Source organism: Solea solea, chromosome 10 (genome assembly GCF_958295425.1).
Source record: "Solea solea chromosome 10, fSolSol10.1, whole genome shotgun sequence".
NCBI classification, from domain to species: domain Eukaryota; kingdom Metazoa; phylum Chordata; class Actinopteri; order Pleuronectiformes; family Soleidae; genus Solea; species Solea solea.
In genome coordinates, this window is record NC_081143.1 from 23,369,942 (window position 1) to 23,383,815 (window position 13,874).

General features: G+C 40.9%; 1 long non-coding RNA gene across 1 annotated transcript; it reads right to left on the reverse strand.

The window, feature by feature from the left end:
- Positions 1 to 5,688: 5,688 nt before the first annotated feature.
- Positions 5,689 to 13,707, reverse strand: LOC131467400 (uncharacterized). Its single transcript, XR_009241495.1, has 4 exons — positions 13,447 to 13,707; positions 7,629 to 7,757; positions 7,287 to 7,470; positions 5,689 to 5,809 (listed from the first exon to the last, which is right to left on the reverse strand). It is a non-coding gene; the product is annotated as an uncharacterized LOC131467400 (long non-coding RNA).
- Positions 13,708 to 13,874: the final 167 nt, after the last annotated feature.

Genomic DNA, 13,874 nt, shown 5'->3' on the forward strand with positions numbered 1-13,874 from the left:
GTGTGGAGACACTTTGAACTTGCTGTATTTATATTTATTTTTTAAAAAAGAGAAAGAAAGAAATCCATACATTTGTAAAACTGTCAGATTCACCCTTGTTTGCTTTCATTTTCAGTAATACCTTTATAATTGCAGTCTTTGGAAGTCTTTCTTCAAAGCACATAAAATAGTGCAGGGACGCAGGAATGTGTGGAATGATGGGGTTGACTGCTGCTGTGCACTGATGGTCACAAGTAAACAAGACCGGGATGGTGAATGGTGGGGTGTGTCGGTTTTGTCTGTGTGTATGTTTGTGGTGAGACACCGGTTATGTGTTTCCCTATCTGTCTGTCTGACTGCGGGTCTCTACGCACGTGTGGCTGCACATCGGGAAATATGGGTTTGTGTTTTGGCCTCTCGGCGTTAGAGTGCATGAAGTGTGAGCAAGGTCAGATTAACAGCAGCGTAACACGCACCCCAAATAACCTAAATTTTTTACTTATAAGTAGTTTTTGGGTTCATCTAATGTCTGTCAAAGTAGAAATCAGTGCAAATATGCATACATTTGCATAGCATTACAAACTACAACACGATGTTAGATCGGGACATTTTGTCACGCCCTCATTTTAAAGCTCCAGTATGTAACATTTATCTATTGACAGATTTTGACTATCTATACCCACAAGCATTTGTATTTACCGTATAATTGTTTTAAAATAAAAAAAACAGCTTTATATGTAATTGAGATGTGGGGCTTGCTTTACGGTAGGTAGCCATCTTGAACCAGCTGCCCAAACAGACTTCTATCCATCCATCTTCTTCCACTTTGTTACCCGGAGAAAACCCACACACTCACTGGGAGAACATGCAAACTCCATGCAGAAAGGCCCTTGTTCCGACCGGGTCTTGAACCCCGGTCTTCTTGCTGCAAAGGCAAGAATGCTCCAAACAGACTTGTGTTTTGCATTTTGAAGGAAAAGCTTGGTTAACAAACAATGGCAAACAGCTTTGCCAACATAAACCCGATGCCTAAAGGAACAAAGGAAAGAAAGAGGAGATGATAGCGAGAGTAGGAGAGTGGAGAGAGTTGTGGAGGATTGTTTTTACATCCTTTGTGGTATGTGAAGGCCACCACAGTTCCTCTGCAGAGTCTTCTGTTTGTTTGTTTGTTGCACTCTCGCCATTAGAAGTAATTGGTACACAGTGGACCTTTAAAGGGACATCCAAGCACACAGGTTCAGTTTCCTTGTCCTTGAGGAGAATCTGTTATCTCCTATCATCCATCCATGATCTACTGTATACTGCTTATCTATCCTATGAGGGTCATGGGAGGGGAGCCAATCCTAGCTGACATCGGACAAGTTGCATTATACTATACATACATATATATATATATGGAGAGAGCAAGAGAGAGAGAGAGAGAGAGAGAGAGAGAGATACCAAAAGGGGTTAGGGTTAGCCCTAACCCTACCAAAATACATTCTTACGGTGGCCGACAGGGGCAAACACACTGCAATGACCCAAAACACATGCAGGAGGAGGAATGAGCTGCATATTAACAAATGCTGCGGATTCCCAAAACAACAGCAAGTCCTAAAACACCAGCAGCTCGTTTCTCCTCCTCCATGTGTTTTGGGTCGTTGCAGTGCATTTGCCCCTGTCGGCCACTGTACATTCTAGACTTATTAGTTCCCTATATGAAGCATCCAGAGGTCTAAGATGATCAGGAACAGGTTTACTGTGTGTTTCCACAGAAGCAGAACCAAACAAAGAGAAGCAGCATTCAGTTATTCTACTCCTCACCTGTGGAACAAACAGGTGTGTCTGCTCACACTGTCAGCTCATTTAAATCAGGCCTGAAAACATTATTATTTGCCTTGCCTTCTACTTCTACAAAGCGGAGTGGAGTTACAGTTGTAGCTGATGAAACTCCTGACAGAATCCAATGTGATGCATCATTCCACATTTTAAACTTTGGGAAAGAGAAGAACTCAAGAAATGGTTTTAAATCACATTGTTCTTTTAGAATTGAATTCACAGAAGATCTGTGAACTTACCAATGCCTGTGAGAAATTGCTGTTTTCTGAATGATGGAGCTGCCATGTATAGTTTGCTGCGGAGACTGTAATCAATGCAAGTGAAAGAGCACATCCATAGCTCACAGGAGCAGAAGTGAGGGCTCAATGGGTTTTCTGCCAGAAAGTTCTGCCTGTGGCATCTAATCCAGACTGTTTCATTGTGATGTCAGGTCCAATGTGTTTTCTCGAGCCTGTCTCTGATGTTTGTGGACAGACTGGAGTGTGTCTGACACACTTGAGCCACATGGCTGGAGGATTTGTGGGGAGAAAACTCGATCCTTTTAACACAAATGGTTTTCCAAAGGGGCTTTGTGGAACTGTCTGACAGGTGCACCATTTCTGCCCAAAGAGTAAACAGTCCCTCTCACATCGTCGTGGATATACGGTATGAAGTAATCAACAGCTAAGTCCAAAAGCTGGCGGCTCAACCGAGGGAAGGAAAGAACAAGAGAAAGTATGTGTTTTCTTGCTCTTTAGTGTTATGTGACTCACGAGTGGATTAAAGAGCAAACCACAGAGCTGGAGAAAGTGTCAGGCCGACTTGTATGTATTATGTGTCGGTGTACCTGTGCGGAGTGTACATGTGTCTGCCTGTGTTTGTGTAATGTCTGCATGCGTCCGTAGACGTGTGTGAGTCTGCACACCCTTGCTCCGAGGCTCTGGTCAGACGGTGCATAGCTGTGGTGGGACGCGGGCTGAGCACCTCGAGACTACAGTGAGTGAGTCAACAGTGTCTGCTCTGACCGAGGGAAGACTTGATAGGTCTTGTCTCATTTGGTTCTGACTGGCGTGTGTGTGTGTGTGTGTGTGTGTGTGTGTGTGCGCGTGCACTTGTATGTGAGGACCAATAACATATTCAACATAAGCAAACAATATAAACAGGAAGCAAGGGCATTTTTTAGGGTTGAGACCATGGTTTAATTATGTTTATGTTAAGGGTTTGGGTAAGGTGTGTGTGTTTTGTTATGTACATGATTTTAAGTGAAATTAATAATTTACCCACGCAAAATATGCCACAGACATGTGTCAGTGTCTGCACTTAGACACGTCATATTGTTCCTGACAACCGTCTCCTTACGCAGAAATACACACACAAAGCAGTAAATTTGGTCATTTGGTATTTTGAGGCTTCTCATGATATTTTGCTCAGGGGTCAACATCTGCATCATCTCAAACTGTAACTTTTAAATGTCCTTTTCCGTGTATGGCCATCATTGTGAGGACCATACAACTGATAAACCATAGGGAGTGAGGACATTTTGGCTATAGTCATCACCTGTTTGAGTGTAAAAACTTGGTTTTATTGTTAGGGTTAGAATTTTGTTTAGGTTAGGGTTAGGCATTTAATTGTAATGGTTAAGGTTAGGGTAAAGGGCTTGGAGATGCATTATGTCTATGAGTGTCCTCACAACGAATGCTGTGCAAATATGTGTGTATGTGAGTGGGCAGATTTGGGTGTGTGCATGTATTTGTTTTCTTACATCATCATCATTAAAAAATTAAGCTATAGTTGGAAAATGATGACATTCAAAGGGGTAGGCCAACTCCAACAGTGAACTATAAACAATACCCACTCAATTAATACAACAGTATACTCAATCAGAAATTGAATATAATACCCATAAGTACAGTATGTTTGCATCAGTCTACAATTTAGAATACGTTTTTTCTGTGTACTTTAAGCAAGGGTCTTGTTTTTCACACTTTTGCACTGCCATTATTTTTACAGCAGCCCAAACAGCCATTTTTGTGTGCATTTTTGCAAATGAAGACGAAAAACATCCTTTCTGGTGCTCTCCATGAAAAATAAAAGTAAAATTGTAGGAGGGCACTGAGATGGAGACTCATATATATAAATATAAATATATATGTGTGTGTTTGTGTGTAAATAACTACTTATGTTGATTTTTTTTTTTTAAAAGCAGCACTCCGATGGCACTATAATGGTTTCCGTTCACTTGTAGGCAAGGGCTGTGCAGTTGCACAGTTCAATGCTCCATTTATAAATATTATATAGCCTCCCATTTAAATTCACAGTCACAGCTGGGAGTTGGCATGTATTTGCGGGGCAAATTCTCACATGTAACGAAAAGGCTCCACTTCACCGCATCCATGTGTTTTAGGGCTGTAACGGGAAGGCGGGGCAGTCTGACGGAAATGCGCAAGGACACGGAAAGAACAGTGGCCCGTTCAGATGGTGGTTTAAGTAGTGGTGGTCATACATGTACTGTACTGTATGTGCTGACATGTGTGTTTTAATCTTATTTGAATGATACTCCTGCTATTTCACTTAACCCGGCCCTGGGCCTGAATGAGTTGGATGCTGTGCTGTGGCTGAACAATCATGAAAAACAAAAAAAAAAAATATGTATGTATAATGACTCCAGTGCTGTGAGGTGATTGATTTAACGTCTGATATCATAAACCATCAAAATGTTGCCCTGTAAAATTCTGACTCTCTTCATGTCACCATCTATGATCAACTACAGGAAAATGACTTTTACAGCCCGGCGAGTTCTGGTTGTTACAACTAGAGTTGCATGTCACTTTGGTTTTCATTTATGACCTTGGCTGATATTCACAAAATTGGTGGGGCCGCACTTGACAATATAAATTCTTTAACTGTATGGCATTCCACTTAAAAACAACAGTTATTCATCCCAATTTCGGCACACAAAAAAAGCAATACGTAGGCTGAGAGAGAGGGAAATTAAAGTTATGCAACATTGTTTAAAAAAGCCAACCATTTTATGGGTTTGGTGGTATCCCTCTGGAACAGGCAAGATGACTCGTAAAATAGGACAAAACAAAAGGTTCATTTGCAGATTTAAATTCACCAAGTCTCCTAAAAGTCACCACTTTTATATAGATGGCTGCAGAAGATGAAAACCAGAGCAAAGTGATCCCTCTTCCATTATTGAATTGTTTACAGTCAAAAATCTATCCTGTGCGTGGTGCAGACCTAGTTAAATCACACTCTAAACCGCCTGTTTTCATGGACACTGGAGAGTGTATTTAGCCGCGTCTGGTACAAGTTAAATGGCCCTTGTTTGTCTGGCACTTTTCCCTCAGTGATATTTTTTTACACCAAAGGGAAAGAAGATAATGTTTATATCTGTCCTCCGCTGTGGGGGAGCTAAAAAGTCTGTGTGTTCAGACAATACTGATCAAGACACAGATTTTTTTAAATAAACCTGTCAGATTAAAAACTAACAACTGGCAAAAACAACACCAGACTGCATGAAGAAAGCTTGTCAAAGTGTGGAAAAATTGTTCAAGGTTCCATTACAACAATGTTACCGCTGTGTTCTTGTGTTGATGATGTTAAGGGCAACTTCATTATGACAGTCAGTTTCAGAAAAGTCATATTTCAAGTTCAAGATACCTACGATTCCCCTTAATACAAGACGGACCTGTCTTAAGTTTTATTGAGCCAAAATGGAGGTAATGTGGCGTGGAGGGTCGAGGGTTGATAGGTCTTTAAAGGATAATCTGCAAATTTGTTCAATAGTAATATTCTGACAAAACCACCCTGGAGATGTTAAAGCCAAGGAAATAAAGATCAAAATACCCAAATAAGGAGCAAGAGACGTGGTTCCATCCAACAATAATCTTTATTCCACTTTGCACATATGACATTAAAACACCATATAATAGCTAAAATAGGGCTGAGGCTCACCGGTGGTGAGGAGGGCTAAGGAGGGAGGAGACATAACCAAAAAGCAGCCTCAACCACCTTAGGCTCTCAGCTCCTGGGGAAACAAGAAGAAACAGAATTAAAGCAAGTCTGGTCAGTGAAGGAAACAAAATACCAAAAAGATCATTAGTAAACAATACAAAATAATATCCAATCAAAGGTAATCTCCAACCCAAATTAGTTGTATGAATGCAGTAAATAAACAACTAATTCTGGTAACTCAATTTAAATTGTAGCAATCAAACAAAATTACAAAAAGAAACAAATAAACATCCTGGAGGTGACTAACCAGACACACGCTTCATAAATGAACACAAGTAAATGTGGCAAACCATGACCAAGTTCCATCTACTCCGTTAAAATATTATAAAAAACCTAACCTAACCTAAACCTAATTCAGTCCGTTCACAAGACTGTGGGGAAAGCAAGTTACATGCTTGCGGGCAAAGCAAAGCAAAGCAGGTTATGTTGGTGAGTAACGCAGGTTAGGCAAAGCAGTGGCTACATCATGGCACTTGCTACATCGGTGTTGTTAAGCTTCAACTGCAGTTGCAAACATAGTGTTCTGCATGAAGACAGACCTGGAGGACCAATGGATGTACTGTGTACATTCACTTCATGGCAAGCTCAGATATAGTATCATGGCTTTCTCATTGACACAGAGGCAGATACATGGAGGGTGTGAAGGCAAACCTGCAGGCCTTTATTTATGAAACCTGTCATTTAACCATCATTTCCTGTCAGCCACAGGATACGGCTCACTTTGCTTTGCCATCCCGAGCTCTGCTTTCCTATATGGTTTTTATATGTCTGTGCTCTCTGATTTACAGAGCGCAAACTGTTGGTTACAAGTGCACGAGTACACGCTGTCAAACAAAGGGCCCTGCAATAAGATGTTTCAAGGTGAGTGCTACTTTTAAGTTTTGGATACATAACATTTTCTCAACTGTGTGATTCTTTTTCTTTGAGCATATTTATGAATCACATAAATTGTGAATTAATGAATTGGGCTGCTGCATGTTCTGGCATGTTTAGACCCTTCAAGATTGGAATCGTAGTTCAAAACATAAAGATGAAATATGTAATATCATTTGAGTTTGTTATGTCTTCAGCTGTTGCTGGGATGATACCCATTAACTATCTTTGTTTCCTTCATTGTAAAACACCCTTGACTCAAATACAGCTGGTTGTAGTCAAACAGACTTAAAATATAAAGAAAACCAGGACTGAGGCTGTGGCTGCATTCTGTGGTGATCAGAACATAAAAATATGATATGACGACAGCAGCCAGCGGTAGAAAATTCTGCCGGTCATCTCTTCATTATTTTACCACATTGTACTCATCTCATTTGTTTTCCAGCCTGAAAAAGACAATGTTTTCACAGCACAAAGGGAGTGGATGATTCCCAATAAATGTCACAGCCGCAGCTGCAGCCACCCCCTCAGTTTTTCTTGGAGATATTTTTAGAGGGACTCGGCCCACAGTCCTCAAGTGAAAGGCAAGGAATTGTTTTTGTTGATGCTTGTCTTACCACTTCAGTGCGGTGACTCGCGATGAGCTGCTGGCCTCCATACGTCACGAGAGACCAGGGTGAGTGGGAGTCAGGCTCCAGGCTCCATTAAGGGAGGGTGCCACTCATCCAGGTTATGGGCAACTGGTGACGAGGAAGTGTCCCATGGATTTCCTCTCGCTGCTATTTCAGGGCTGCAGCAGGTCTGTTTTCAGTTAAGAGAGAAGCCACAATATCCTATTAAGAATTGTTAAAGTAATTGGGCAGGGTTGACTAAGAGAGTCTTCCTGGTGACACTTAAGATCCTAAGGATCTACAGATGGTACGGGAAATGGATGGTTGGATGGTTGGATGGATACTCACCATATACAGGACACATTATAAGTTGCACCCAATGTGGTCTTCTGCTGCTATAGCTCAAAGGTTGGACTTAAACCCTGGCATCTACAATGCAGAGAGAACTGCCACTCGCCAGTCCATTCTCTGTAAAAACTAGAGATGATTGTGCGTGAAAATCCCAGTAGATCAATGTGTTTTTAAATACCCAGAGCAGCACGTCTGACACCAACAACCATGAAACACTCAAAGTCACTTTAGTCACTTTTCTTCGACATTCTGATGCTCGGTTTGAACCTCAACAGGTGGTCTTGTCCTGTCTTGTCATGACATGCCTATATTCCACAATGAGCTGCTGCCATGTGATTGGATGTCTAGATATTTGCGTTTACAAGCAGTTGAACAGTCTGCTTAATAATATAATAATATGATAGGTGGGTAGGTAGGTAGGTAGGTAGAATTTCTGCCAGATAAAAACTACCAATTATGATGGGAAGCTCAAACATATTCATGGCAAACTATCATCCATACTAAGCAATGTAACTTAGCAATACTAACATCAGACTGCACAAAGGATCTATCTCAAATACATTGACTGTGGTTTGTAACCTGATGAAACTTGAAGGATGCAGAAGGATGAATCAGATGAGATTGTAAAGACTTGGTAGTGATAGTTGGACCCTATAGCAAACTGATGTTCTGTTCCCTTGTGTGCTAAACTCTAGCAGGTGGATTCAACAACATCTGACAAATAGATAGATAGATAGATAGATAGATAGATAGATAGATAGATAGATAGATAGATAGATAGCTCTAAAATGTAAAATTAGACCAGTAGATGGAGAGTTAACAATGCTGGATCCTCCTGGCTCACTGCTTGCGTCTCCACTTTGTTTAGAGCTCTATTTGGACTGTGGCTGGTTTAGCTGTGAGGCACAGTTATGTCAGATCCAACCAAGAACTCACCACTGGCTGACACATAAAGTACAGCTACCCAGTGTTGTGCCTGTGGCTTGAATTTCAGTCCTAAAAATATGCCAGATTATTCTAAAAGAGTGTGAATGTGTGGGTGCATAATCTATTGTGATTGTATTTACTTTCCATAATGTAATAATAGAGTTTTATTTGCTACATTTCTTTTGTAAACAGAATATTTGAACTATGGGTATACTAACACATCAATTGCCACCAGTTTTAGGTTTAAAATATACTGGAAAATCACAATTCATAAATCTTTTTATCTAACGCATCAAAAACCAAAACGAGACCAAGCTCAGGATTTATTGAAGTGAAGAAATGTGGTAATGCACCTGCTAAACATGTTAGTCCGCGATATAATGCATCTACATTTTAAATTCTAACTGTTTCAGTGACCACAGCAGTGGCACATTTAATCATCATATTCAACTTTATTCTTAAAATTCAAAGGTATTTCTAAATGATGGGCCATTTTTTTCTTCATCACACAACCAAGTGCAACAAATTTTCGAAAGGCGATGGAATTGACACTGTTTTAGAGTTTTGGCTGTCATCATGTGTGGTTTTCCTCTGAAGTGTAATCATAGCACAGTCTCATTCAGACACCTTCTCGTTCCAGGCCTGCTGGGAAAGAGATGGCAAGCCATTTACTGTCTGAGGAGAAAAAGAACATCTTTACTCTGTCTGAGGTTTGCAGATGTCTGGTTTAGATTAAAAAAGAAAAAGGGAGAAAAAGAAAAGCTTTGGCCCTCATCACAATTACCTTCCTAATTCTAAAATGCATCCACATCACAATCACTTTGTCATCATGTGTATAAGACGCTGGTTAAGGTCAAGTTTGGAGCTTTTTAAATAGGTGGCTCTCCATGCCATCAGTTCACTTTCTGTTATAAAGGTGAATGAAAGGTGAAATAAATGGTGTGTGAGTCCTTAAAAGGATTTGTGGGGACCCATATCTGTTTACACAATCACATTATGGGGACTTATTATTATATTTTAAGGTGAGGACATGTTGTATGTTAGGATAAGGTTAGGGTTAGGCCAGTAGTGGTTCTGGTTAAAGGGCCACTTCACCCAAAACTTTTTTCTTACTAATTTCCAGAGATAAATGTGTAATTTGGTCATCAGACAATGATTCTGAGATACATGTCTCATTCCCACAACAACAGAGGACATTGGGATTGAAGAAAATAATTAAAATTGACAAAAAGTCGACGTCAGTCGAAGTCACTTCCTTTAAAGAAAATTAAATCCCTACATTGCCCTACCTACTTCAGTCAAGTTTTAGAAGTAAAAGATCTGAAAAAATCAAATTAATGAATATAAAATGGTCAAATTTAATCCAACTCTGTAATAAAAATGTAAATTATTTAAATATTATATATATTATTATATAATATTATTATTATATTATATTATAAATTATACGATTTATATGATTTTAAGTTTAAGTGTCGAAAGAAATGGGTGAAACCGCCCTTTAAGGTTAGAAAGTTTCCAGGAAATGAATGTAAATCAATGGAAACCAGACTCTGTGTGTTTGTGTGTGTGTACATGTTTTATATCTTTGTGGGGACCAGGAAATGTAGAAACCTCTCTTTTTTAGGTATTAGGGTTAGAATTAGGTTTATGTTAGAGTTTGGGTTAGGTACTTAGTTGTGACCTGTTAATAATACAGTGAGGGGCTAGGGAAAGCATTATGTCTTTGATGTGTCCTCACTATAAAAACAATTCTGTGTGTGTGTGTGTGTGTGCGTGTGTGTGTGTGTGTGTACCAGGTATTACTAATGTTGTGGGGACCAAAACCTGTTTACACAGTCACATTATGGGGACTTGTCCTCCTTGTGGGGACAAAAAGCAAGTCCCCATAACGTAAATTACTACATTTTAAGGTGAAGATATGTTTCATGGTTAGGTTGAGGTTAGGGTTAGGGTTAGGGTTAGGATTAGGATTAGGCCAGTAGTAATTGTGGTTAAGGTTAGAGTAAGTCTCCAAGAAATGAATGTTGTGTGTGTGTGTGTGTGTGTGTGTGTGTAATATATTTACACTATCTAGAACGTCTTATGAATGAGTAGCTCCTCAGCAGCTGCCAAAGCAGCTTGGGTGATAAATAGTTTTAGGCCCATATCACTCACAGAGTCTTGTGAGACAAGTCTAGACACACACACATGCACGCACACGCACACACACACACACGCACACTGTTTCACTCTCGTCATATCAGCGTGCACAGTGCCCACAGGAAGCAGGTCAGAGTCAAAGCTCAGTCTTAACCAGAGAACAGATTAAGATGGTACTGTGGGCAAAAACGGGAGGGAGAAAAGCGGAAGACAGAGCCCAGTTATAATTGCTTGCGTAGGCTGACACATGAATTTACAGGCTGCCCTGGGGCTGTGCTATTCATTTAAGATTGCTTATTTAAGAGCTAAGAGAGTGAAAAAAACACAGAACCGACTTTTTTGTTCACTTGTTTCTTAATCTGCGTTTAGGCCCCTCCCTTTGCTTTTCTGTTGCTAAATTTGTCTCCCCTTGCTCAAACGTAAGGAGCTAAAATGACACCATTATTTTGACTAGACTGTTTTTCCTCCCAGGGAGAGAAGCCAGAGGAAGTGTAGGTGACCTAGACTGGTTAACCACCGCGCGACCACGGATAGGCTGGGACACTGCCACCCCCGCAGCCACCCTCTGCATCCACTGCCTGCCAGGTCCACATTACTACTACTACACGCCACGACCACAAGTGGCCCCATTCCAATGCCAGGGTCCATGCTGGGTACGCTGTCTCTCTCTCCCCATTGATATAAACAGTCTGCAGTCCGGCCATCGGCTGGCACAGAGCTGGATTTGGTCATATTTACAGGCCAGACGTTCATTTGTTTGTGTATGTTGACCCATCTTGGCTCTGGACCAGCGATTTGCACAGTTCCTGCTCTTCATTGCAAGCGCACAACTCTGCAAATGTGTTGTTTTTGTGCTACTTTTTCCTCCATGCATTGCAACACCTCCAACCTCAAGCCTCCCCTCTGGTTCAGATCAGCTGAGGGGTCTTGGCACGAAGGCTGCGATGAAGTTTATTCTGGACGCAACGGGGGAGATTTTAAATTATCTCTCCTCCACCAAAAAAAAAAGCCACAGAATGTATGAGCGCATTTACTCACAGAGATTTCTGAACAACATTTGCAAGCGTCCAACGCAGCAATTTCAAGACAGCACATGTGCACTTAACCCGAGGTGGTATGGGGGCACAGTTCACAGGGCCCCTTTTGAGAAAAGTTCTTACGCAGCCATTAAAATGTCCTCTTCCAGCCAAGCACCAGATGTTGTCATCTGTCTACTGTTGATGAGAAAACACAGAGATTCAAGCGTGTCGGTTACTTGAGGTAAAAGAGAAAGTGAACATAATATTTAGGACAAAAAAAAGGTGCACTGTAAATGCAGAGTGAGCATGAGCTTCACACTCAAACGGTCCCCCTCACTGGTTGTGTTGCAGCACCTGTGGTGTTCTGGGCCATTTCTTGGTGGGAGCACAACACGAATCGGGCTGTGGAACTGAGACATAACTCAACAGTCGGTCAGCGTTAGACCATGGGTGTTTGCTTTGTTAAGATCTGTCTGACTGCTACATTAGACTTTGTTGCACTCATTTATTTTCTCTTAAAGGCTGCTCGAAAGGCTGAGGCCAGCAGAATAAACTCTGGGGACAGGAAGCAGCCATTTTGAACTTTCTGACCTTCTCAACAGACCTGAAAAAAAAAAAACACACACCTCACATCAAAATATTTACCTCTAACCAGTCATTCTAACCACAATTATAGTTTCAGTGCCCTGCTTTTTTGTCACCTTCAATTACACCTGAAAACAATGGCTTCAAGTCCAACTTTTTTTTACTTCACATTTAAATAAACTTGTTTTGTCGCATAATACTGAACCTTTTGCACCAAGGTCTAAAGTGCTGAATAAAAACACTCGAGAGCCTGGAAGAGAGACATAAAATGATGACTCACTTTTATAAAGAATAATAATCTCATATTTGCACATGGCGCGACACTGGTGGTGGTCTGCAGAACTTTCCATGTTTCTTCTCTGTGGTGATGATGGCAGTGATGGTGTTAGTCCCAGTCGAGACAGTGTCATACTTTCCCTGTGCAGCTGCTGTGCGGAATATTTGCCTGTGTCTTGACCAGAGTGACCATCAACAGGAGACTTTGACGACACAACTCTTGTTTTTATCCTTCCAATAGTTCTGGAGGTCACTGGTTTTTTATTCTGTAGTTGTTTTACAGTGGCATTAACTCAATTAGTAATGAATCATTGATTAAACAAGTATCACTCAGTGACTTTGACAACGCCACATGTCACTTGGAGACACAGTCGAGTGGTGATTTTATATTTTTCCACTTACAGTGCAAGTTTCAGTTCACTACGATGACTAATTAACCAATTCCTTGACTTTTCTACCCATATCAGCACGTTGTTACGTAATGCTTGGAAATGCATGTGATGGTGTGTGTGTGTGTGTCATGTGCGTGACTGTACCTTTTCCACTGACTAGACACAGTCATCATATCAGTGTGGAACATAACCCCGGACTGAATTTGTTATTTGTCCAAAAGTTAGTGTCATAGTCCAGCTGCAAAAGCATCTCTGCACATTGGTATGTTAAGCTTTGCACTAGTGATAGGTAGACATAGCACACAACAGTGAGGACAGTCGGTTAAGGCAGTTTTTTTCTTGTCCATGCAACTTCCGATCTTGTGGAATTACAGTTTTAAGATTTTAAACCATGACATTTATCTTCTATTTACCTTCTATTTATCCATAATGACATGGGTCATTGCTTTCCCAGGAGTACAGTTAAAGACTTACCAGAGTTATCTTGAAACCTCCAAAAAGCCTGGGGAGGAACTCCACATATTTAGCCGCTGTGGTCTTATTACCTGACCAGCACCACCACCATCACCAACTATGATTCACACCTTGACTTAGATGAAAGTGAAGCCCCAGATCCAATCACAGACACATCCAGGACGCATTTTAAAGCAAAGTGTGAACAGTCGAACATGATCTGGCAGTGATCGGATCAGTGAGGAGGGATGTTAACCTGCATTGTTTGACGTAACGACTCAATCAGCCCTCAGAGGCTAAATATCTGAGAGTTTTCTCGCAGCCAGTTCAGCAACTGAAGAAGTCTGAAGCATGAAAGGTGAAATATCATGAAGACGACTCGAGCCAAGTCATATTCCATGTATCTACACTCCTCAGGACGTTCATTTTATGTGTTTAAATAAAAAAAA